This window comes from Schistocerca serialis, chromosome 4 (assembly GCF_023864345.2).
Source record: "Schistocerca serialis cubense isolate TAMUIC-IGC-003099 chromosome 4, iqSchSeri2.2, whole genome shotgun sequence".
Lineage (NCBI taxonomy): Eukaryota > Metazoa > Arthropoda > Insecta > Orthoptera > Acrididae > Schistocerca > Schistocerca serialis.
This window is the reverse complement of record NC_064641.1, coordinates 35,825,448-35,845,635: the sequence shown is the minus strand read 5'-3', so window position 1 is coordinate 35,845,635 and position 20,188 is coordinate 35,825,448. Positions and strand designations below refer to the sequence as shown.

At 53.5% G+C, this 20,188-nt stretch overlaps 46 non-coding genes across 46 annotated transcripts; 37 read left to right on the top strand and 9 right to left on the bottom strand.

The window, feature by feature from the left end:
- Positions 1 to 114: 114 nt before the first annotated feature.
- Positions 115 to 196, top strand: Trnas-aga (transfer RNA serine (anticodon AGA)). Its single transcript has one exon. It is a non-coding gene; the product is annotated as a tRNA-Ser (tRNA).
- A 278-nt stretch (positions 197 to 474) lies between these two features.
- Positions 475 to 546, bottom strand: Trnag-ucc (transfer RNA glycine (anticodon UCC)). Its single transcript has one exon. It is a non-coding gene; the product is annotated as a tRNA-Gly (tRNA).
- An 813-nt stretch (positions 547 to 1,359) lies between these two features.
- Positions 1,360 to 1,432, top strand: Trnam-cau (transfer RNA methionine (anticodon CAU)). Its single transcript has one exon. It is a non-coding gene; the product is annotated as a tRNA-Met (tRNA).
- Positions 1,433 to 1,754: 322 nt separating this feature from the next.
- On the top strand, positions 1,755 to 1,826 carry Trnae-uuc (transfer RNA glutamic acid (anticodon UUC)). Its single transcript has one exon. It is a non-coding gene; the product is annotated as a tRNA-Glu (tRNA).
- Positions 1,827 to 2,105: 279 nt separating this feature from the next.
- On the top strand, positions 2,106 to 2,178 carry Trnak-uuu (transfer RNA lysine (anticodon UUU)). Its single transcript has one exon. It is a non-coding gene; the product is annotated as a tRNA-Lys (tRNA).
- A 140-nt stretch (positions 2,179 to 2,318) lies between these two features.
- Positions 2,319 to 2,400, top strand: Trnas-aga (transfer RNA serine (anticodon AGA)). Its single transcript has one exon. It is a non-coding gene; the product is annotated as a tRNA-Ser (tRNA).
- A 278-nt stretch (positions 2,401 to 2,678) lies between these two features.
- On the bottom strand, positions 2,679 to 2,750 carry Trnag-ucc (transfer RNA glycine (anticodon UCC)). Its single transcript has one exon. It is a non-coding gene; the product is annotated as a tRNA-Gly (tRNA).
- An 813-nt stretch (positions 2,751 to 3,563) lies between these two features.
- Trnam-cau (transfer RNA methionine (anticodon CAU)) lies at positions 3,564 to 3,636 on the top strand. The gene has a single exon. It is a non-coding gene; the product is annotated as a tRNA-Met (tRNA).
- A 322-nt stretch (positions 3,637 to 3,958) lies between these two features.
- Positions 3,959 to 4,030, top strand: Trnae-uuc (transfer RNA glutamic acid (anticodon UUC)). The gene has a single exon. It is a non-coding gene; the product is annotated as a tRNA-Glu (tRNA).
- A 279-nt stretch (positions 4,031 to 4,309) lies between these two features.
- On the top strand, positions 4,310 to 4,382 carry Trnak-uuu (transfer RNA lysine (anticodon UUU)). Its single transcript has one exon. It is a non-coding gene; the product is annotated as a tRNA-Lys (tRNA).
- Positions 4,383 to 4,522: 140 nt separating this feature from the next.
- Trnas-aga (transfer RNA serine (anticodon AGA)) lies at positions 4,523 to 4,604 on the top strand. Its single transcript has one exon. It is a non-coding gene; the product is annotated as a tRNA-Ser (tRNA).
- A 278-nt stretch (positions 4,605 to 4,882) lies between these two features.
- Trnag-ucc (transfer RNA glycine (anticodon UCC)) lies at positions 4,883 to 4,954 on the bottom strand. The gene has a single exon. It is a non-coding gene; the product is annotated as a tRNA-Gly (tRNA).
- An 813-nt stretch (positions 4,955 to 5,767) lies between these two features.
- On the top strand, positions 5,768 to 5,840 carry Trnam-cau (transfer RNA methionine (anticodon CAU)). The gene has a single exon. It is a non-coding gene; the product is annotated as a tRNA-Met (tRNA).
- Positions 5,841 to 6,162: 322 nt separating this feature from the next.
- Positions 6,163 to 6,234, top strand: Trnae-uuc (transfer RNA glutamic acid (anticodon UUC)). The gene has a single exon. It is a non-coding gene; the product is annotated as a tRNA-Glu (tRNA).
- Positions 6,235 to 6,513: 279 nt separating this feature from the next.
- Trnak-uuu (transfer RNA lysine (anticodon UUU)) lies at positions 6,514 to 6,586 on the top strand. The gene has a single exon. It is a non-coding gene; the product is annotated as a tRNA-Lys (tRNA).
- Positions 6,587 to 6,726: 140 nt separating this feature from the next.
- Trnas-aga (transfer RNA serine (anticodon AGA)) lies at positions 6,727 to 6,808 on the top strand. Its single transcript has one exon. It is a non-coding gene; the product is annotated as a tRNA-Ser (tRNA).
- Positions 6,809 to 7,086: 278 nt separating this feature from the next.
- Trnag-ucc (transfer RNA glycine (anticodon UCC)) lies at positions 7,087 to 7,158 on the bottom strand. Its single transcript has one exon. It is a non-coding gene; the product is annotated as a tRNA-Gly (tRNA).
- Positions 7,159 to 7,971: 813 nt separating this feature from the next.
- Trnam-cau (transfer RNA methionine (anticodon CAU)) lies at positions 7,972 to 8,044 on the top strand. The gene has a single exon. It is a non-coding gene; the product is annotated as a tRNA-Met (tRNA).
- Positions 8,045 to 8,366: 322 nt separating this feature from the next.
- Positions 8,367 to 8,438, top strand: Trnae-uuc (transfer RNA glutamic acid (anticodon UUC)). The gene has a single exon. It is a non-coding gene; the product is annotated as a tRNA-Glu (tRNA).
- Positions 8,439 to 8,717: 279 nt separating this feature from the next.
- Positions 8,718 to 8,790, top strand: Trnak-uuu (transfer RNA lysine (anticodon UUU)). The gene has a single exon. It is a non-coding gene; the product is annotated as a tRNA-Lys (tRNA).
- A 140-nt stretch (positions 8,791 to 8,930) lies between these two features.
- Positions 8,931 to 9,012, top strand: Trnas-aga (transfer RNA serine (anticodon AGA)). Its single transcript has one exon. It is a non-coding gene; the product is annotated as a tRNA-Ser (tRNA).
- Positions 9,013 to 9,290: 278 nt separating this feature from the next.
- On the bottom strand, positions 9,291 to 9,362 carry Trnag-ucc (transfer RNA glycine (anticodon UCC)). The gene has a single exon. It is a non-coding gene; the product is annotated as a tRNA-Gly (tRNA).
- An 813-nt stretch (positions 9,363 to 10,175) lies between these two features.
- Positions 10,176 to 10,248, top strand: Trnam-cau (transfer RNA methionine (anticodon CAU)). The gene has a single exon. It is a non-coding gene; the product is annotated as a tRNA-Met (tRNA).
- A 322-nt stretch (positions 10,249 to 10,570) lies between these two features.
- On the top strand, positions 10,571 to 10,642 carry Trnae-uuc (transfer RNA glutamic acid (anticodon UUC)). Its single transcript has one exon. It is a non-coding gene; the product is annotated as a tRNA-Glu (tRNA).
- A 279-nt stretch (positions 10,643 to 10,921) lies between these two features.
- On the top strand, positions 10,922 to 10,994 carry Trnak-uuu (transfer RNA lysine (anticodon UUU)). Its single transcript has one exon. It is a non-coding gene; the product is annotated as a tRNA-Lys (tRNA).
- A 140-nt stretch (positions 10,995 to 11,134) lies between these two features.
- On the top strand, positions 11,135 to 11,216 carry Trnas-aga (transfer RNA serine (anticodon AGA)). Its single transcript has one exon. It is a non-coding gene; the product is annotated as a tRNA-Ser (tRNA).
- A 278-nt stretch (positions 11,217 to 11,494) lies between these two features.
- Trnag-ucc (transfer RNA glycine (anticodon UCC)) lies at positions 11,495 to 11,566 on the bottom strand. The gene has a single exon. It is a non-coding gene; the product is annotated as a tRNA-Gly (tRNA).
- An 813-nt stretch (positions 11,567 to 12,379) lies between these two features.
- On the top strand, positions 12,380 to 12,452 carry Trnam-cau (transfer RNA methionine (anticodon CAU)). The gene has a single exon. It is a non-coding gene; the product is annotated as a tRNA-Met (tRNA).
- Positions 12,453 to 12,774: 322 nt separating this feature from the next.
- On the top strand, positions 12,775 to 12,846 carry Trnae-uuc (transfer RNA glutamic acid (anticodon UUC)). Its single transcript has one exon. It is a non-coding gene; the product is annotated as a tRNA-Glu (tRNA).
- A 279-nt stretch (positions 12,847 to 13,125) lies between these two features.
- On the top strand, positions 13,126 to 13,198 carry Trnak-uuu (transfer RNA lysine (anticodon UUU)). The gene has a single exon. It is a non-coding gene; the product is annotated as a tRNA-Lys (tRNA).
- Positions 13,199 to 13,338: 140 nt separating this feature from the next.
- Trnas-aga (transfer RNA serine (anticodon AGA)) lies at positions 13,339 to 13,420 on the top strand. Its single transcript has one exon. It is a non-coding gene; the product is annotated as a tRNA-Ser (tRNA).
- A 268-nt stretch (positions 13,421 to 13,688) lies between these two features.
- Trnag-ucc (transfer RNA glycine (anticodon UCC)) lies at positions 13,689 to 13,760 on the bottom strand. The gene has a single exon. It is a non-coding gene; the product is annotated as a tRNA-Gly (tRNA).
- Positions 13,761 to 14,573: 813 nt separating this feature from the next.
- On the top strand, positions 14,574 to 14,646 carry Trnam-cau (transfer RNA methionine (anticodon CAU)). Its single transcript has one exon. It is a non-coding gene; the product is annotated as a tRNA-Met (tRNA).
- A 322-nt stretch (positions 14,647 to 14,968) lies between these two features.
- On the top strand, positions 14,969 to 15,040 carry Trnae-uuc (transfer RNA glutamic acid (anticodon UUC)). The gene has a single exon. It is a non-coding gene; the product is annotated as a tRNA-Glu (tRNA).
- A 279-nt stretch (positions 15,041 to 15,319) lies between these two features.
- On the top strand, positions 15,320 to 15,392 carry Trnak-uuu (transfer RNA lysine (anticodon UUU)). The gene has a single exon. It is a non-coding gene; the product is annotated as a tRNA-Lys (tRNA).
- A 140-nt stretch (positions 15,393 to 15,532) lies between these two features.
- On the top strand, positions 15,533 to 15,614 carry Trnas-aga (transfer RNA serine (anticodon AGA)). Its single transcript has one exon. It is a non-coding gene; the product is annotated as a tRNA-Ser (tRNA).
- A 268-nt stretch (positions 15,615 to 15,882) lies between these two features.
- Positions 15,883 to 15,954, bottom strand: Trnag-ucc (transfer RNA glycine (anticodon UCC)). The gene has a single exon. It is a non-coding gene; the product is annotated as a tRNA-Gly (tRNA).
- Positions 15,955 to 16,767: 813 nt separating this feature from the next.
- Trnam-cau (transfer RNA methionine (anticodon CAU)) lies at positions 16,768 to 16,840 on the top strand. The gene has a single exon. It is a non-coding gene; the product is annotated as a tRNA-Met (tRNA).
- A 322-nt stretch (positions 16,841 to 17,162) lies between these two features.
- On the top strand, positions 17,163 to 17,234 carry Trnae-uuc (transfer RNA glutamic acid (anticodon UUC)). Its single transcript has one exon. It is a non-coding gene; the product is annotated as a tRNA-Glu (tRNA).
- A 279-nt stretch (positions 17,235 to 17,513) lies between these two features.
- Trnak-uuu (transfer RNA lysine (anticodon UUU)) lies at positions 17,514 to 17,586 on the top strand. The gene has a single exon. It is a non-coding gene; the product is annotated as a tRNA-Lys (tRNA).
- A 140-nt stretch (positions 17,587 to 17,726) lies between these two features.
- Trnas-aga (transfer RNA serine (anticodon AGA)) lies at positions 17,727 to 17,808 on the top strand. Its single transcript has one exon. It is a non-coding gene; the product is annotated as a tRNA-Ser (tRNA).
- Positions 17,809 to 18,076: 268 nt separating this feature from the next.
- On the bottom strand, positions 18,077 to 18,148 carry Trnag-ucc (transfer RNA glycine (anticodon UCC)). The gene has a single exon. It is a non-coding gene; the product is annotated as a tRNA-Gly (tRNA).
- An 813-nt stretch (positions 18,149 to 18,961) lies between these two features.
- Trnam-cau (transfer RNA methionine (anticodon CAU)) lies at positions 18,962 to 19,034 on the top strand. Its single transcript has one exon. It is a non-coding gene; the product is annotated as a tRNA-Met (tRNA).
- Positions 19,035 to 19,356: 322 nt separating this feature from the next.
- On the top strand, positions 19,357 to 19,428 carry Trnae-uuc (transfer RNA glutamic acid (anticodon UUC)). Its single transcript has one exon. It is a non-coding gene; the product is annotated as a tRNA-Glu (tRNA).
- Positions 19,429 to 19,707: 279 nt separating this feature from the next.
- Trnak-uuu (transfer RNA lysine (anticodon UUU)) lies at positions 19,708 to 19,780 on the top strand. Its single transcript has one exon. It is a non-coding gene; the product is annotated as a tRNA-Lys (tRNA).
- A 140-nt stretch (positions 19,781 to 19,920) lies between these two features.
- On the top strand, positions 19,921 to 20,002 carry Trnas-aga (transfer RNA serine (anticodon AGA)). Its single transcript has one exon. It is a non-coding gene; the product is annotated as a tRNA-Ser (tRNA).
- The last annotated feature ends 186 nt before the right edge of the window (positions 20,003 to 20,188 follow it).

The window sequence follows — 20,188 nt, the reverse complement described above, 5'->3', positions numbered from 1 at the left end:
CGTCTCGTAGCGCTGGTAGCCCTGCCGTAATCAGTGCACGGAGTTCGTTTCCTGTCAACATACTGCGCAGAACGGTTTGAGTTTTCACGATTCGAGGGAACTTTTTGGCTGCGAGCAGTCGTGGCCGAGTGGTTAAGGCGTCTGACTAGAAATCAGATTCCCTCTGGGAGCGTAGGTTCGAGTCCTACCGACTGCGTCTCTTTTTTTTATTTTTTTGTTTAAGAAGAAGGAGCAGAAAATTTCGCAGTTTGCCTGTCGTTTTGGTACTTCGCTACACCTCACCTCTCACAGCCGTTTATATCGCCTGTCCTCTTGATAAGGGCGAATTCCAAGCGTCAGCTTTCGCGTCAGCCGAGCAAAGTCGGGACAAGTCGGGACATACTACAGGATGGCCTGCGTGGAGCAACGACGGAAAGAAAACGTTAATTTAACAGCACGTGGCTCACATACTCATACGTAAAAATTTGCGCCCGTTGCGGTGGCCGGGAATCGAACCCGGATCAACTGCTTGGAAGGCAACTATGCTCACCATTACACCACCACCGCACAGCCGCTGCCCGTGACGCCGCGCTGTGTCGGCTTCCCGCCCGCCGGCAGCGGCCCACGGTGATAGTAGCTGTAGGCGCTTTACGAGGTAGGAGGGTGCATCCACACGCGTTCGGGCAGCGCCTCCACGCACGCTGCGTCTTTGGGCAAGACTCGTCGCCGCGGCCGCAAGGTTACTCACACGATAGTGATGAGCGGTCGCTTTAAGGCAGTGTAGTGGGGGACTCCGCGTGTGTAGCACTTTTTTCGGTTGTATCCGGCGTCGTTGGGTGGCAATCCCACTTTCCCTGCAGACAGCTACTCTGGAATATGCTCGGGAAGCACGGTCGACCGCCCCCAACAAATGCAACTAAAAAAATGAGAACAACAACAAAAAAAGCGGCAGGTTGTTCGCCTACCACGCGGGCGGCCCGGGTTCGATTCCCGGCCGATGCATCGTTTTGCTGTTCTCGCTATAATGCTGCCGCGCCGATTGCTCGTTTGAGCTGCGTCAGCCTCAGAAATGTATAGCAGGATTCGCTGTGAGAAGAACCAAACACGCAGCACGCAAGAGACCGTACTTGGACGGACGCGTGCTATTTCTGAACTCTAGCGTCAGCCTGGCCCTACAGGCCGCTGTGTTCAGGTGCCGCAAGGGCGATGTACTGTAACCTCAGGCAGTGCTGCTTTCCGTTGGAAAAGCCGCGGCAGCAGTTTAATCTAGCAATTCGGGAAAGCACGTGTAGCAACACAACAGATTCTTGAGAAAGCGCAAACTGTCTATCTCTAATATGCGAGGCTTACCAAGTTTCCTGGGACGTTGGTTGCAGACGTGCCTCGGTAGCGCAGTGGGCAGCGCGTAAGTCTCATAATCTTAAGGTCGTGAGTTCGATCCTCACCCGGGGCATATAATTTGCTGTACATCATGGCTGAATTAACGGCGTTGCTGTTGCTAGGGAACGAACTGAATTGTCGTTTGTTATCCACAAGGAGTCCACGCCTCAGCGTCAAAATGTTTACATCCAGCTATGGCAAGGTACAGCTTTGACCTTTCTCCTCCCCTGTTATGAGTAAAATATGATGCAAACAGCAATGAATAGTCAGTTTCGAGCTGTGCGCCATGCCAGTCTGTAGGCGCAAATATGCTCGCAAACAGAGAACACCTCTGAGTCCGGATTCAGCACGAAATGCCAGAGGAGAGGGAGTAAATCTGACACTTATCGAGCAAATCCGGTGTGGTCTAGTGGCTAGGATACCTGGCTTTCACCCAGGAGGCCAGGGTTCGATTCCCGGTACCGGAAGCGAAGTTTTTGCGCACACGACCCTCCATGTTTTGGCCCTCCAACCCTCGTTTGTCGCCCTCCTTCCGGAGCTTCAACCGAGCGTAATCGGGGAAAAAAGGCACGAGATGCAATTACTGTCAGCACCGGGATAAAGGGAGAAGAGGCACTGGTCCGCTGTTGGGCTGCTACCAGCGTCAGTGGCAAGTCGGTGAAGTCGCCAGTTGCGCCAGAAGCCAGCAATTACGCGTTCCAGTTATTCACATTGCCTGCAGCTGCTCCATCCCCCAACAAGTGTGAGCCCGGATAGCTCAGTCGGTAGAGCATTAGGCTTTTAACCTAAGGGTCCAGGGTTCGAGTCCCTGTCCGGGCGAAGATTTTAACGCTTCCGTAATGGCTCGTCTCGTAGCGCTGGTAGCCCTGCCGTAATCAGTGCACGGAGTTCGTTTCCTGTCAACATACTGCGCAGAACGGTTTGAGTTTTCACGATTCGAGGGAACTTTTTGGCTGCGAGCAGTCGTGGCCGAGTGGTTAAGGCGTCTGACTAGAAATCAGATTCCCTCTGGGAGCGTAGGTTCGAGTCCTACCGACTGCGTCTCTTTTTTTTATTTTTTTGTTTAAGAAGAAGGAGCAGAAAATTTCGCAGTTTGCCTGTCGTTTTGGTACTTCGCTACACCTCACCTCTCACAGCCGTTTATATCGCCTGTCCTCTTGATAAGGGCGAATTCCAAGCGTCAGCTTTCGCGTCAGCCGAGCAAAGTCGGGACAAGTCGGGACATACTACAGGATGGCCTGCGTGGAGCAACGACGGAAAGAAAACGTTAATTTAACAGCACGTGGCTCACATACTCATACGTAAAAATTTGCGCCCGTTGCGGTGGCCGGGAATCGAACCCGGATCAACTGCTTGGAAGGCAACTATGCTCACCATTACACCACCACCGCACAGCCGCTGCCCGTGACGCCGCGCTGTGTCGGCTTCCCGCCCGCCGGCAGCGGCCCACGGTGATAGTAGCTGTAGGCGCTTTACGAGGTAGGAGGGTGCATCCACACGCGTTCGGGCAGCGCCTCCACGCACGCTGCGTCTTTGGGCAAGACTCGTCGCCGCGGCCGCAAGGTTACTCACACGATAGTGATGAGCGGTCGCTTTAAGGCAGTGTAGTGGGGGACTCCGCGTGTGTAGCACTTTTTTCGGTTGTATCCGGCGTCGTTGGGTGGCAATCCCACTTTCCCTGCAGACAGCTACTCTGGAATATGCTCGGGAAGCACGGTCGACCGCCCCCAACAAATGCAACTAAAAAAATGAGAACAACAACAAAAAAAGCGGCAGGTTGTTCGCCTACCACGCGGGCGGCCCGGGTTCGATTCCCGGCCGATGCATCGTTTTGCTGTTCTCGCTATAATGCTGCCGCGCCGATTGCTCGTTTGAGCTGCGTCAGCCTCAGAAATGTATAGCAGGATTCGCTGTGAGAAGAACCAAACACGCAGCACGCAAGAGACCGTACTTGGACGGACGCGTGCTATTTCTGAACTCTAGCGTCAGCCTGGCCCTACAGGCCGCTGTGTTCAGGTGCCGCAAGGGCGATGTACTGTAACCTCAGGCAGTGCTGCTTTCCGTTGGAAAAGCCGCGGCAGCAGTTTAATCTAGCAATTCGGGAAAGCACGTGTAGCAACACAACAGATTCTTGAGAAAGCGCAAACTGTCTATCTCTAATATGCGAGGCTTACCAAGTTTCCTGGGACGTTGGTTGCAGACGTGCCTCGGTAGCGCAGTGGGCAGCGCGTAAGTCTCATAATCTTAAGGTCGTGAGTTCGATCCTCACCCGGGGCATATAATTTGCTGTACATCATGGCTGAATTAACGGCGTTGCTGTTGCTAGGGAACGAACTGAATTGTCGTTTGTTATCCACAAGGAGTCCACGCCTCAGCGTCAAAATGTTTACATCCAGCTATGGCAAGGTACAGCTTTGACCTTTCTCCTCCCCTGTTATGAGTAAAATATGATGCAAACAGCAATGAATAGTCAGTTTCGAGCTGTGCGCCATGCCAGTCTGTAGGCGCAAATATGCTCGCAAACAGAGAACACCACTGAGTCCGGATTCAGCACGAAATGCCAGAGGAGAGGGAGTAAATCTGACACTTATCGAGCAAATCCGGTGTGGTCTAGTGGCTAGGATACCTGGCTTTCACCCAGGAGGCCAGGGTTCGATTCCCGGTACCGGAAGCGAAGTTTTTGCGCACACGACCCTCCATGTTTTGGCCCTCCAACCCTCGTTTGTCGCCCTCCTTCCGGAGCTTCAACCGAGCGTAATCGGGGAAAAAAGGCACGAGATGCAATTACTGTCAGCACCGGGATAAAGGGAGAAGAGGCACTGGTCCGCTGTTGGGCTGCTACCAGCGTCAGTGGCAAGTCGGTGAAGTCGCCAGTTGCGCCAGAAGCCAGCAATTACGCGTTCCAGTTATTCACATTGCCTGCAGCTGCTCCATCCCCCAACAAGTGTGAGCCCGGATAGCTCAGTCGGTAGAGCATTAGGCTTTTAACCTAAGGGTCCAGGGTTCGAGTCCCTGTCCGGGCGAAGATTTTAACGCTTCCGTAATGGCTCGTCTCGTAGCGCTGGTAGCCCTGCCGTAATCAGTGCACGGAGTTCGTTTCCTGTCAACATACTGCGCAGAACGGTTTGAGTTTTCACGATTCGAGGGAACTTTTTGGCTGCGAGCAGTCGTGGCCGAGTGGTTAAGGCGTCTGACTAGAAATCAGATTCCCTCTGGGAGCGTAGGTTCGAGTCCTACCGACTGCGTCTCTTTTTTTTATTTTTTTGTTTAAGAAGAAGGAGCAGAAAATTTCGCAGTTTGCCTGTCGTTTTGGTACTTCGCTACACCTCACCTCTCACAGCCGTTTATATCGCCTGTCCTCTTGATAAGGGCGAATTCCAAGCGTCAGCTTTCGCGTCAGCCGAGCAAAGTCGGGACAAGTCGGGACATACTACAGGATGGCCTGCGTGGAGCAACGACGGAAAGAAAACGTTAATTTAACAGCACGTGGCTCACATACTCATACGTAAAAATTTGCGCCCGTTGCGGTGGCCGGGAATCGAACCCGGATCAACTGCTTGGAAGGCAACTATGCTCACCATTACACCACCACCGCACAGCCGCTGCCCGTGACGCCGCGCTGTGTCGGCTTCCCGCCCGCCGGCAGCGGCCCACGGTGATAGTAGCTGTAGGCGCTTTACGAGGTAGGAGGGTGCATCCACACGCGTTCGGGCAGCGCCTCCACGCACGCTGCGTCTTTGGGCAAGACTCGTCGCCGCGGCCGCAAGGTTACTCACACGATAGTGATGAGCGGTCGCTTTAAGGCAGTGTAGTGGGGGACTCCGCGTGTGTAGCACTTTTTTCGGTTGTATCCGGCGTCGTTGGGTGGCAATCCCACTTTCCCTGCAGACAGCTACTCTGGAATATGCTCGGGAAGCACGGTCGACCGCCCCCAACAAATGCAACTAAAAAAATGAGAACAACAACAAAAAAAGCGGCAGGTTGTTCGCCTACCACGCGGGCGGCCCGGGTTCGATTCCCGGCCGATGCATCGTTTTGCTGTTCTCGCTATAATGCTGCCGCGCCGATTGCTCGTTTGAGCTGCGTCAGCCTCAGAAATGTATAGCAGGATTCGCTGTGAGAAGAACCAAACACGCAGCACGCAAGAGACCGTACTTGGACGGACGCGTGCTATTTCTGAACTCTAGCGTCAGCCTGGCCCTACAGGCCGCTGTGTTCAGGTGCCGCAAGGGCGATGTACTGTAACCTCAGGCAGTGCTGCTTTCCGTTGGAAAAGCCGCGGCAGCAGTTTAATCTAGCAATTCGGGAAAGCACGTGTAGCAACACAACAGATTCTTGAGAAAGCGCAAACTGTCTATCTCTAATATGCGAGGCTTACCAAGTTTCCTGGGACGTTGGTTGCAGACGTGCCTCGGTAGCGCAGTGGGCAGCGCGTAAGTCTCATAATCTTAAGGTCGTGAGTTCGATCCTCACCCGGGGCATGTAATTTGCTGTACATCATGGCTGAATTAACGGCGTTGCTGTTGCTAGGGAACGAACTGAATTGTCGTTTGTTATCCACAAGGAGTCCACGCCTCAGCGTCAAAATGTTTACATCCAGCTATGGCAAGGTACAGCTTTGACCTTTCTCCTCCCCTGTTATGAGTAAAATATGATGCAAACAGCAATGAATAGTCAGTTTCGAGCTGTGCGCCATGCCAGTCTGTAGGCGCAAATATGCTCGCAAACAGAGAACACCACTGAGTCCGGATTCAGCACGAAATGCCAGAGGAGAGGGAGTAAATCTGACACTTATCGAGCAAATCCGGTGTGGTCTAGTGGCTAGGATACCTGGCTTTCACCCAGGAGGCCAGGGTTCGATTCCCGGTACCGGAAGCGAAGTTTTTGCGCACACGACCCTCCATGTTTTGGCCCTCCAACCCTCGTTTGTCGCCCTCCTTCCGGAGCTTCAACCGAGCGTAATCGGGGAAAAAAGGCACGAGATGCAATTACTGTCAGCACCGGGATAAAGGGAGAAGAGGCACTGGTCCGCTGTTGGGCTGCTACCAGCGTCAGTGGCAAGTCGGTGAAGTCGCCAGTTGCGCCAGAAGCCAGCAATTACGCGTTCCAGTTATTCACATTGCCTGCAGCTGCTCCATCCCCCAACAAGTGTGAGCCCGGATAGCTCAGTCGGTAGAGCATTAGGCTTTTAACCTAAGGGTCCAGGGTTCGAGTCCCTGTCCGGGCGAAGATTTTAACGCTTCCGTAATGGCTCGTCTCGTAGCGCTGGTAGCCCTGCCGTAATCAGTGCACGGAGTTCGTTTCCTGTCAACATACTGCGCAGAACGGTTTGAGTTTTCACGATTCGAGGGAACTTTTTGGCTGCGAGCAGTCGTGGCCGAGTGGTTAAGGCGTCTGACTAGAAATCAGATTCCCTCTGGGAGCGTAGGTTCGAGTCCTACCGACTGCGTCTCTTTTTTTTATTTTTTTGTTTAAGAAGAAGGAGCAGAAAATTTCGCAGTTTGCCTGTCGTTTTGGTACTTCGCTACACCTCACCTCTCACAGCCGTTTATATCGCCTGTCCTCTTGATAAGGGCGAATTCCAAGCGTCAGCTTTCGCGTCAGCCGAGCAAAGTCGGGACAAGTCGGGACATACTACAGGATGGCCTGCGTGGAGCAACGACGGAAAGAAAACGTTAATTTAACAGCACGTGGCTCACATACTCATACGTAAAAATTTGCGCCCGTTGCGGTGGCCGGGAATCGAACCCGGATCAACTGCTTGGAAGGCAACTATGCTCACCATTACACCACCACCGCACAGCCGCTGCCCGTGACGCCGCGCTGTGTCGGCTTCCCGCCCGCCGGCAGCGGCCCACGGTGATAGTAGCTGTAGGCGCTTTACGAGGTAGGAGGGTGCATCCACACGCGTTCGGGCAGCGCCTCCACGCACGCTGCGTCTTTGGGCAAGACTCGTCGCCGCGGCCGCAAGGTTACTCACACGATAGTGATGAGCGGTCGCTTTAAGGCAGTGTAGTGGGGGACTCCGCGTGTGTAGCACTTTTTTCGGTTGAATCCGGCGTCGTTGGGTGGCAATCCCACTTTCCCTGCAGACAGCTACTCTGGAATATGCTCGGGAAGCACGGTCGACCGCCCCCAACAAATGCAACTAAAAAAATGAGAACAACAACAAAAAAAGCGGCAGGTTGTTCGCCTACCACGCGGGCGGCCCGGGTTCGATTCCCGGCCGATGCATCGTTTTGCTGTTCTCGCTATAATGCTGCCGCGCCGATTGCTCGTTTGAGCTGCGTCAGCCTCAGAAATGTATAGCAGGATTCGCTGTGAGAAGAACCAAACACGCAGCACGCAAGAGACCGTACTTGGACGGACGCGTGCTATTTCTGAACTCTAGCGTCAGCCTGGCCCTACAGGCCGCTGTGTTCAGGTGCCGCAAGGGCGATGTACTGTAACCTCAGGCAGTGCTGCTTTCCGTTGGAAAAGCCGCGGCAGCAGTTTAATCTAGCAATTCGGGAAAGCACGTGTAGCAACACAACAGATTCTTGAGAAAGCGCAAACTGTCTATCTCTAATATGCGAGGCTTACCAAGTTTCCTGGGACGTTGGTTGCAGACGTGCCTCGGTAGCGCAGTGGGCAGCGCGTAAGTCTCATAATCTTAAGGTCGTGAGTTCGATCCTCACCCGGGGCATATAATTTGCTGTACATCATGGCTGAATTAACGGCGTTGCTGTTGCTAGGGAACGAACTGAATTGTCGTTTGTTATCCACAAGGAGTCCACGCCTCAGCGTCAAAATGTTTACATCCAGCTATGGCAAGGTACAGCTTTGACCTTTCTCCTCCCCTGTTATGAGTAAAATATGATGCAAACAGCAATGAATAGTCAGTTTCGAGCTGTGCGCCATGCCAGTCTGTAGGCGCAAATATGCTCGCAAACAGAGAACACCACTGAGTCCGGATTCAGCACGAAATGCCAGAGGAGAGGGAGTAAATCTGACACTTATCGAGCAAATCCGGTGTGGTCTAGTGGCTAGGATACCTGGCTTTCACCCAGGAGGCCAGGGTTCGATTCCCGGTACCGGAAGCGAAGTTTTTGCGCACACGACCCTCCATGTTTTGGCCCTCCAACCCTCGTTTGTCGCCCTCCTTCCGGAGCTTCAACCGAGCGTAATCGGGGAAAAAAGGCACGAGATGCAATTACTGTCAGCACCGGGATAAAGGGAGAAGAGGCACTGGTCCGCTGTTGGGCTGCTACCAGCGTCAGTGGCAAGTCGGTGAAGTCGCCAGTTGCGCCAGAAGCCAGCAATTACGCGTTCCAGTTATTCACATTGCCTGCAGCTGCTCCATCCCCCAACAAGTGTGAGCCCGGATAGCTCAGTCGGTAGAGCATTAGGCTTTTAACCTAAGGGTCCAGGGTTCGAGTCCCTGTCCGGGCGAAGATTTTAACGCTTCCGTAATGGCTCGTCTCGTAGCGCTGGTAGCCCTGCCGTAATCAGTGCACGGAGTTCGTTTCCTGTCAACATACTGCGCAGAACGGTTTGAGTTTTCACGATTCGAGGGAACTTTTTGGCTGCGAGCAGTCGTGGCCGAGTGGTTAAGGCGTCTGACTAGAAATCAGATTCCCTCTGGGAGCGTAGGTTCGAGTCCTACCGACTGCGTCTCTTTTTTTTATTTTTTTGTTTAAGAAGAAGGAGCAGAAAATTTCGCAGTTTGCCTGTCGTTTTGGTACTTCGCTACACCTCACCTCTCACAGCCGTTTATATCGCCTGTCCTCTTGATAAGGGCGAATTCCAAGCGTCAGCTTTCGCGTCAGCCGAGCAAAGTCGGGACAAGTCGGGACATACTACAGGATGGCCTGCGTGGAGCAACGACGGAAAGAAAACGTTAATTTAACAGCACGTGGCTCACATACTCATACGTAAAAATTTGCGCCCGTTGCGGTGGCCGGGAATCGAACCCGGATCAACTGCTTGGAAGGCAACTATGCTCACCATTACACCACCACCGCACAGCCGCTGCCCGTGACGCCGCGCTGTGTCGGCTTCCCGCCCGCCGGCAGCGGCCCACGGTGATAGTAGCTGTAGGCGCTTTACGAGGTAGGAGGGTGCATCCACACGCGTTCGGGCAGCGCCTCCACGCACGCTGCGTCTTTGGGCAAGACTCGTCGCCGCGGCCGCAAGGTTACTCACACGATAGTGATGAGCGGTCGCTTTAAGGCAGTGTAGTGGGGGACTCCGCGTGTGTAGCACTTTTTTCGGTTGTATCCGGCGTCGTTGGGTGGCAATCCCACTTTCCCTGCAGACAGCTACTCTGGAATATGCTCGGGAAGCACGGTCGACCGCCCCCAACAAATGCAACTAAAAAAATGAGAACAACAACAAAAAAAGCGGCAGGTTGTTCGCCTACCACGCGGGCGGCCCGGGTTCGATTCCCGGCCGATGCATCGTTTTGCTGTTCTCGCTATAATGCTGCCGCGCCGATTGCTCGTTTGAGCTGCGTCAGCCTCAGAAATGTATAGCAGGATTCGCTGTGAGAAGAACCAAACACGCAGCACGCAAGAGACCGTACTTGGACGGACGCGTGCTATTTCTGAACTCTAGCGTCAGCCTGGCCCTACAGGCCGCTGTGTTCAGGTGCCGCAAGGGCGATGTACTGTAACCTCAGGCAGTGCTGCTTTCCGTTGGAAAAGCCGCGGCAGCAGTTTAATCTAGCAATTCGGGAAAGCACGTGTAGCAACACAACAGATTCTTGAGAAAGCGCAAACTGTCTATCTCTAATATGCGAGGCTTACCAAGTTTCCTGGGACGTTGGTTGCAGACGTGCCTCGGTAGCGCAGTGGGCAGCGCGTAAGTCTCATAATCTTAAGGTCGTGAGTTCGATCCTCACCCGGGGCATATAATTTGCTGTACATCATGGCTGAATTAACGGCGTTGCTGTTGCTAGGGAACGAACTGAATTGTCGTTTGTTATCCACAAGGAGTCCACGCCTCAGCGTCAAAATGTTTACATCCAGCTATGGCAAGGTACAGCTTTGACCTTTCTCCTCCCCTGTTATGAGTAAAATATGATGCAAACAGCAATGAATAGTCAGTTTCGAGCTGTGCGCCATGCCAGTCTGTAGGCGCAAATATGCTCGCAAACAGAGAACACCTCTGAGTCCGGATTCAGCACGAAATGCCAGAGGAGAGGGAGTAAATCTGACACTTATCGAGCAAATCCGGTGTGGTCTAGTGGCTAGGATACCTGGCTTTCACCCAGGAGGCCAGGGTTCGATTCCCGGTACCGGAAGCGAAGTTTTTGCGCACACGACCCTCCATGTTTTGGCCCTCCAACCCTCGTTTGTCGCCCTCCTTCCGGAGCTTCAACCGAGCGTAATCGGGGAAAAAAGGCACGAGATGCAATTACTGTCAGCACCGGGATAAAGGGAGAAGAGGCACTGGTCCGCTGTTGGGCTGCTACCAGCGTCAGTGGCAAGTCGGTGAAGTCGCCAGTTGCGCCAGAAGCCAGCAATTACGCGTTCCAGTTATTCACATTGCCTGCAGCTGCTCCATCCCCCAACAAGTGTGAGCCCGGATAGCTCAGTCGGTAGAGCATTAGGCTTTTAACCTAAGGGTCCAGGGTTCGAGTCCCTGTCCGGGCGAAGATTTTAACGCTTCCGTAATGGCTCGTCTCGTAGCGCTGGTAGCCCTGCCGTAATCAGTGCACGGAGTTCGTTTCCTGTCAACATACTGCGCAGAACGGTTTGAGTTTTCACGATTCGAGGGAACTTTTTGGCTGCGAGCAGTCGTGGCCGAGTGGTTAAGGCGTCTGACTAGAAATCAGATTCCCTCTGGGAGCGTAGGTTCGAGTCCTACCGACTGCGTCTCTTTTTTTTATTTTTTTGTTTAAGAAGAAGGAGCAGAAAATTTCGCAGTTTGCCTGTCGTTTTGGTACTTCGCTACACCTCACCTCTCACAGCCGTTTATATCGCCTGTCCTCTTGATAAGGGCGAATTCCAAGCGTCAGCTTTCGCGTCAGCCGAGCAAAGTCGGGACAAGTCGGGACATACTACAGGATGGCCTGCGTGGAGCAACGACGGAAAGAAAACGTTAATTTAACAGCACGTGGCTCACATACTCATACGTAAAAATTTGCGCCCGTTGCGGTGGCCGGGAATCGAACCCGGATCAACTGCTTGGAAGGCAACTATGCTCACCATTACACCACCACCGCACAGCCGCTGCCCGTGACGCCGCGCTGTGTCGGCTTCCCGCCCGCCGGCAGCGGCCCACGGTGATAGTAGCTGTAGGCGCTTTACGAGGTAGGAGGGTGCATCCACACGCGTTCGGGCAGCGCCTCCACGCACGCTGCGTCTTTGGGCAAGACTCGTCGCCGCGGCCGCAAGGTTACTCACACGATAGTGATGAGCGGTCGCTTTAAGGCAGTGTAGTGGGGGACTCCGCGTGTGTAGCACTTTTTTCGGTTGTATCCGGCGTCGTTGGGTGGCAATCCCACTTTCCCTGCAGACAGCTACTCTGGAATATGCTCGGGAAGCACGGTCGACCGCCCCCAACAAATGCAACTAAAAAAATGAGAACAACAACAAAAAAAGCGGCAGGTTGTTCGCCTACCACGCGGGCGGCCCGGGTTCGATTCCCGGCCGATGCATCGTTTTGCTGTTCTCGCTATAATGCTGCCGCGCCGATTGCTCGTTTGAGCTGCGTCAGCCTCAGAAATGTATAGCAGGATTCGCTGTGAGAAGAACCAAACACGCAGCACGCAAGAGACCGTACTTGGACGGACGCGTGCTATTTCTGAACTCTAGCGTCAGCCTGGCCCTACAGGCCGCTGTGTTCAGGTGCCGCAAGGGCGATGTACTGTAACCTCAGGCAGTGCTGCTTTCCGTTGGAAAAGCCGCGGCAGCAGTTTAATCTAGCAATTCGGGAAAGCACGTGTAGCAACACAACAGATTCTTGAGAAAGCGCAAACTGTCTATCTCTAATATGCGAGGCTTACCAAGTTTCCTGGGACGTTGGTTGCAGACGTGCCTCGGTAGCGCAGTGGGCAGCGCGTAAGTCTCATGATCTTAAGGTCGTGAGTTCGATCCTCACCCGGGGCATATAATTTGCTGTACATCATGGCTGAATTAACGGCGTTGCTGTTGCTAGGGAACGAACTGAATTGTCGTTTGTTATCCACAAGGAGTCCACGCCTCAGCGTCAAAATGTTTACATCCAGCTATGGCAAGGTACAGCTTTGACCTTTCTCCTCCCCTGTTATGAGTAAAATATGATGCAAACAGCAATGAATAGTCAGTTTCGAGCTGTGCGCCATGCCAGTCTGTAGGCGCAAATATGCTCGCAAACAGAGAACACCACTGAGTCCGGATTCAGCACGAAATGCCAGAGGAGAGGGAGTAAATCTGACACTTATCGAGCAAATCCGGTGTGGTCTAGTGGCTAGGATACCTGGCTTTCACCCAGGAGGCCAGGGTTCGATTCCCGGTACCGGAAGCGAAGTTTTTGCGCACACGACCCTCCATGTTTTGGCCCTCCAACCCTCGTTTGTCGCCCTCCTTCCGGAGCTTCAACCGAGCGTAATCGGGGAAAAAAGGCACGAGATGCAATTACTGTCAGCACCGGGATAAAGGGAGAAGAGGCACTGGTCCGCTGTTGGGCTGCTACCAGCGTCAGTGGCAAGTCGGTGAAGTCGCCAGTTGCGCCAGAAGCCAGCAATTACGCGTTCCAGTTATTCACATTGCCTGCAGCTGCTCCATCCCCCAACAAGTGTGAGCCCGGATAGCTCAGTCGGTAGAGCATTAGGCTTTTAACCTAAGGGTCCAGGGTTCGAGTCCCTGTCCGGGCGAAGATTTTAACGCTTCCGTAATGGCTCGTCTCGTAGCGCTGGTAGCCCTGCCGTAATCAGTGCACGGAGTTCGTTTCCTGTCAACATACTGCGCAGAACGGTTTGAGTTTTCACGATTCGAGGGAACTTTTTGGCTGCGAGCAGTCGTGGCCGAGTGGTTAAGGCGTCTGACTAGAAATCAGATTCCCTCTGGGAGCGTAGGTTCGAGTCCTACCGACTGCGTCTCTTTTTTTTATTTTTTTGTTTAAGAAGAAGGAGCAGAAAATTTCGCAGTTTGCCTGTCGTTTTGGTACTTCGCTACACCTCACCTCTCACAGCCGTTTATATCGCCTGTCCTCTTGATAAGGGCGAATTCCAAGCGTCAGCTTTCGCGTCAGCCGAGCAAAGTCGGGACATACTACAGGATGGCCTGCGTGGAGCAACGACGGAAAGAAAACGTTAATTTAACAGCACGTGGCTCACATACTCATACGTAAAAATTTGCGCCCGTTGCGGTGGCCGGGAATCGAACCCGGATCAACTGCTTGGAAGGCAACTATGCTCACCATTACACCACCACCGCACAGCCGCTGCCCGTGACGCCGCGCTGTGTCGGCTTCCCGCCCGCCGGCAGCGGCCCACGGTGATAGTAGCTGTAGGCGCTTTACGAGGTAGGAGGGTGCATCCACACGCGTTCGGGCAGCGCCTCCACGCACGCTGCGTCTTTGGGCAAGACTCGTCGCCGCGGCCGCAAGGTTACTCACACGATAGTGATGAGCGGTCGCTTTAAGGCAGTGTAGTGGGGGACTCCGCGTGTGTAGCACTTTTTTCGGTTGTATCCGGCGTCGTTGGGTGGCAATCCCACTTTCCCTGCAGACAGCTACTCTGGAATATGCTCGGGAAGCACGGTCGACCGCCCCCAACAAATGCAACTAAAAAAATGAGAACAACAACAAAAAAAGCGGCAGGTTGTTCGCCTACCACGCGGGCGGCCCGGGTTCGATTCCCGGCCGATGCATCGTTTTGCTGTTCTCGCTATAATGCTGCCGCGCCGATTGCTCGTTTGAGCTGCGTCAGCCTCAGAAATGTATAGCAGGATTCGCTGTGAGAAGAACCAAACACGCAGCACGCAAGAGACCGTACTTGGACGGACGCGTGCTATTTCTGAACTCTAGCGTCAGCCTGGCCCTACAGGCCGCTGTGTTCAGGTGCCGCAAGGGCGATGTACTGTAACCTCAGGCAGTGCTGCTTTCCGTTGGAAAAGCCGCGGCAGCAGTTTAATCTAGCAATTCGGGAAAGCACGTGTAGCAACACAACAGATTCTTGAGAAAGCGCAAACTGTCTATCTCTAATATGCGAGGCTTACCAAGTTTCCTGGGACGTTGGTTGCAGACGTGCCTCGGTAGCGCAGTGGGCAGCGCGTAAGTCTCATGATCTTAAGGTCGTGAGTTCGATCCTCACCCGGGGCATATAATTTGCTGTACATCATGGCTGAATTAACGGCGTTGCTGTTGCTAGGGAACGAACTGAATTGTCGTTTGTTATCCACAAGGAGTCCACGCCTCAGCGTCAAAATGTTTACATCCAGCTATGGCAAGGTACAGCTTTGACCTTTCTCCTCCCCTGTTATGAGTAAAATATGATGCAAACAGCAATGAATAGTCAGTTTCGAGCTGTGCGCCATGCCAGTCTGTAGGCGCAAATATGCTCGCAAACAGAGAACACCACTGAGTCCGGATTCAGCACGAAATGCCAGAGGAGAGGGAGTAAATCTGACACTTATCGAGCAAATCCGGTGTGGTCTAGTGGCTAGGATACCTGGCTTTCACCCAGGAGGCCAGGGTTCGATTCCCGGTACCGGAAGCGAAGTTTTTGCGCACACGACCCTCCATGTTTTGGCCCTCCAACCCTCGTTTGTCGCCCTCCTTCCGGAGCTTCAACCGAGCGTAATCGGGGAAAAAAGGCACGAGATGCAATTACTGTCAGCACCGGGATAAAGGGAGAAGAGGCACTGGTCCGCTGTTGGGCTGCTACCAGCGTCAGTGGCAAGTCGGTGAAGTCGCCAGTTGCGCCAGAAGCCAGCAATTACGCGTTCCAGTTATTCACATTGCCCGCAGCTGCTCCATCCCCCAACAAGTGTGAGCCCGGATAGCTCAGTCGGTAGAGCATTAGGCTTTTAACCTAAGGGTCCAGGGTTCGAGTCCCTGTCCGGGCGAAGATTTTAACGCTTCCGTAATGGCTCGTCTCGTAGCGCTGGTAGCCCTGCCGTAATCAGTGCACGGAGTTCGTTTCCTGTCAACATACTGCGCAGAACGGTTTGAGTTTTCACGATTCGAGGGAACTTTTTGGCTGCGAGCAGTCGTGGCCGAGTGGTTAAGGCGTCTGACTAGAAATCAGATTCCCTCTGGGAGCGTAGGTTCGAGTCCTACCGACTGCGTCTCTTTTTTTTATTTTTTTGTTTAAGAAGAAGGAGCAGAAAATTTCGCAGTTTGCCTGTCGTTTTGGTACTTCGCTACACCTCACCTCTCACAGCCGTTTATATCGCCTGTCCTCTTGATAAGGGCGAATTCCAAGCGTCAGCTTTCGCGTCAGCCGAGCAAAGTCGGGACATACTACAGGATGGCCTGCGTGGAGCAACGACGGAAAGAAAACGTTAATTTAACAGCACGTGGCTCACATACTCATACGTAAAAATTTGCGCCCGTTGCGGTGGCCGGGAATCGAACCCGGATCAACTGCTTGGAAGGCAACTATGCTCACCATTACACCACCACCGCACAGCCGCTGCCCGTGACGCCGCGCTGTGTCGGCTTCCCGCCCGCCGGCAGCGGCCCACGGTGATAGTAGCTGTAGGCGCTTTACGAGGTAGGAGGGTGCATCCACACGCGTTCGGGCAGCGCCTCCACGCACGCTGCGTCTTTGGGCAAGACTCGTCGCCGCGGCCGCAAGGTTACTCACACGATAGTGATGAGCGGTCGCTTTAAGGCAGTGTAGTGGGGGACTCCGCGTGTGTAGCACTTTTTTCGGTTGTATCCGGCGTCGTTGGGTGGCAATCCCACTTTCCCTGCAGACAGCTACTCTGGAATATGCTCGGGAAGCACGGTCGACCGCCCCCAACAAATGCAACTAAAAAAATGAGAACAACAACAAAAAAAGCGGCAGGTTGTTCGCCTACCACGCGGGCGGCCCGGGTTCGATTCCCGGCCGATGCATCGTTTTGCTGTTCTCGCTATAATGCTGCCGCGCCGATTGCTCGTTTGAGCTGCGTCAGCCTCAGAAATGTATAGCAGGATTCGCTGTGAGAAGAACCAAACACGCAGCACGCAAGAGACCGTACTTGGACGGACGCGTGCTATTTCTGAACTCTAGCGTCAGCCTGGCCCTACAGGCCGCTGTGTTCAGGTGCCGCAAGGGCGATGTACTGTAACCTCAGGCAGTGCTGCTTTCCGTTGGAAAAGCCGCGGCAGCAGTTTAATCTAGCAATTCGGGAAAGCACGTGTAGCAACACAACAGATTCTTGAGAAAGCGCAAACTGTCTATCTCTAATATGCGAGGCTTACCAAGTTTCCTGGGACGTTGGTTGCAGACGTGCCTCGGTAGCGCAGTGGGCAGCGCGTAAGTCTCATGATCTTAAGGTCGTGAGTTCGATCCTCACCCGGGGCATATAATTTGCTGTACATCATGGCTGAATTAACGGCGTTGCTGTTGCTAGGGAACGAACTGAATTGTCGTTTGTTATCCACAAGGAGTCCACGCCTCAGCGTCAAAATGTTTACATCCAGCTATGGCAAGGTACAGCTTTGACCTTTCTCCTCCCCTGTTATGAGTAAAATATGATGCAAACAGCAATGAATAGTCAGTTTCGAGCTGTGCGCCATGCCAGTCTGTAGGCGCAAATATGCTCGCAAACAGAGAACACCACTGAGTCCGGATTCAGCACGAAATGCCAGAGGAGAGGGAGTAAATCTGACACTTATCGAGCAAATCCGGTGTGGTCTAGTGGCTAGGATACCTGGCTTTCACCCAGGAGGCCAGGGTTCGATTCCCGGTACCGGAAGCGAAGTTTTTGCGCACACGACCCTCCATGTTTTGGCCCTCCAACCCTCGTTTGTCGCCCTCCTTCCGGAGCTTCAACCGAGCGTAATCGGGGAAAAAAGGCACGAGATGCAATTACTGTCAGCACCGGGATAAAGGGAGAAGAGGCACTGGTCCGCTGTTGGGCTGCTACCAGCGTCAGTGGCAAGTCGGTGAAGTCGCCAGTTGCGCCAGAAGCCAGCAATTACGCGTTCCAGTTATTCACATTGCCTGCAGCTGCTCCATCCCCCAACAAGTGTGAGCCCGGATAGCTCAGTCGGTAGAGCATTAGGCTTTTAACCTAAGGGTCCAGGGTTCGAGTCCCTGTCCGGGCGAAGATTTTAACGCTTCCGTAATGGCTCGTCTCGTAGCGCTGGTAGCCCTGCCGTAATCAGTGCACGGAGTTCGTTTCCTGTCAACATACTGCGCAGAACGGTTTGAGTTTTCACGATTCGAGGGAACTTTTTGGCTGCGAGCAGTCGTGGCCGAGTGGTTAAGGCGTCTGACTAGAAATCAGATTCCCTCTGGGAGCGTAGGTTCGAGTCCTACCGACTGCGTCTCTTTTTTTTATTTTTTTGTTTAAGAAGAAGGAGCAGAAAATTTCGCAGTTTGCCTGTCGTTTTGGTACTTCGCTACACCTCACCTCTCACAGCCGTTTATATCGCCTGTCCTCTTGATAAGGGCGAATTCCAAGCGTCAGCTTTCGCGTCAGCCGAGCAAAGTCGGGACATACTACAGGATGGCCTGCGTGGAGCAACGACGGAAAGAAAACGTTAATTTAACAGCACGTGGCTCACATACTCATACGTAAAAATTTGCGCCCGTTGCGGTGGCCGGGAATCGAACCCGGATCAACTGCTTGGAAGGCAACTATGCTCACCATTACACCACCACCGCACAGCCGCTGCCCGTGACGCCGCGCTGTGTCGGCTTCCCGCCCGCCGGCAGCGGCCCACGGTGATAGTAGCTGTAGGCGCTTTACGAGGTAGGAGGGTGCATCCACACGCGTTCGGGCAGCGCCTCCACGCACGCTGCGTCTTTGGGCAAGACTCGTCGCCGCGGCCGCAAGGTTACTCACACGATAGTGATGAGCGGTCGCTTTAAGGCAGTGTAGTGGGGGACTCCGCGTGTGTAGCACTTTTTTCGGTTGTATCCGGCGTCGTTGGGTGGCAATCCCACTTTCCCTGCAGACAGCTACTCTGGAATATGCTCGGGAAGCACGGTCGACCGCCCCCAACAAATGCAACTAAAAAAATGAGAACAACAACAAAAAAAGCGGCAGGTTGTTCGCCTACCACGCGGGCGGCCCGGGTTCGATTCCCGGCCGATGCATCGTTTTGCTGTTCTCGCTATAATGCTGCCGCGCCGATTGCTCGTTTGAGCTGCGTCAGCCTCAGAAATGTATAGCAGGATTCGCTGTGAGAAGAACCAAACACGCAGCACGCAAGAGACCGTACTTGGACGGACGCGTGCTATTTCTGAACTCTAGCGTCAGCCTGGCCCTACAGGCCGCTGTGTTCAGGTGCCGCAAGGGCGATGTACTGTAACCTCAGGCAGTGCTGCTTTCCGTTGGAAAAGCCGCGGCAGCAGTTTAATCTAGCAATTCGGGAAAGCACGTGTAGCAACACAACAGATTCTTGAGAAAGCGCAAACTGTCTATCTCTAATATGCGAGGCTTACCAAGTTTCCTGGGACGTTGGTTGCAGACGTGCCTCGGTAGCGCAGTGGGCAGCGCGTAAGTCTCATGATCTTAAGGTCGTGAGTTCGATCCTCACCCGGGGCATATAATTTGCTGTACATCATGGCTGAATTAACGGCGTTGCTGTTGCTAGGGAACGAACTGAATTGTCGTTTGTTATCCACAAGGAGTCCACGCCTCAGCGTCAAAATGTTTACATCCAGCTATGGCAAGGTACAGCTTTGACCTTTCTCCTCCCCTGTTATGAGTAAAATATGATGCAAACAGCAATGAATAGTCAGTTTCGAGCTGTGCGCCATGCCAGTCTGTAGGCGCAAATATGCTCGCAAACAGAGAACACCACTGAGTCCGGATTCAGCACGAAATGCCAGAGGAGAGGGAGTAAATCTGACACTTATCGAGCAAATCCGGTGTGGTCTAGTGGCTAGGATACCTGGCTTTCACCCAGGAGGCCAGGGTTCGATTCCCGGTACCGGAAGCGAAGTTTTTGCGCACACGACCCTCCATGTTTTGGCCCTCCAACCCTCGTTTGTCGCCCTCCTTCCGGAGCTTCAACCGAGCGTAATCGGGGAAAAAAGGCACGAGATGCAATTACTGTCAGCACCGGGATAAAGGGAGAAGAGGCACTGGTCCGCTGTTGGGCTGCTACCAGCGTCAGTGGCAAGTCGGTGAAGTCGCCAGTTGCGCCAGAAGCCAGCAATTACGCGTTCCAGTTATTCACATTGCCTGCAGCTGCTCCATCCCCCAACAAGTGTGAGCCCGGATAGCTCAGTCGGTAGAGCATTAGGCTTTTAACCTAAGGGTCCAGGGTTCGAGTCCCTGTCCGGGCGAAGATTTTAACGCTTCCGTAATGGCTCGTCTCGTAGCGCTGGTAGCCCTGCCGTAATCAGTGCACGGAGTTCGTTTCCTGTCAACATACTGCGCAGAACGGTTTGAGTTTTCACGATTCGAGGGAACTTTTTGGCTGCGAGCAGTCGTGGCCGAGTGGTTAAGGCGTCTGACTAGAAATCAGATTCCCTCTGGGAGCGTAGGTTCGAGTCCTACCGACTGCGTCTCTTTTTTTTATTTTTTTGTTTAAGAAGAAGGAGCAGAAAATTTCGCAGTTTGCCTGTCGTTTTGGTACTTCGCTACACCTCACCTCTCACAGCCGTTTATATCGCCTGTCCTCTTGATAAGGGCGAATTCCAAGCGTCAGCTTTCGCGTCAGCCGAGCAAAGTCGGGACAAGTCGGGACATAC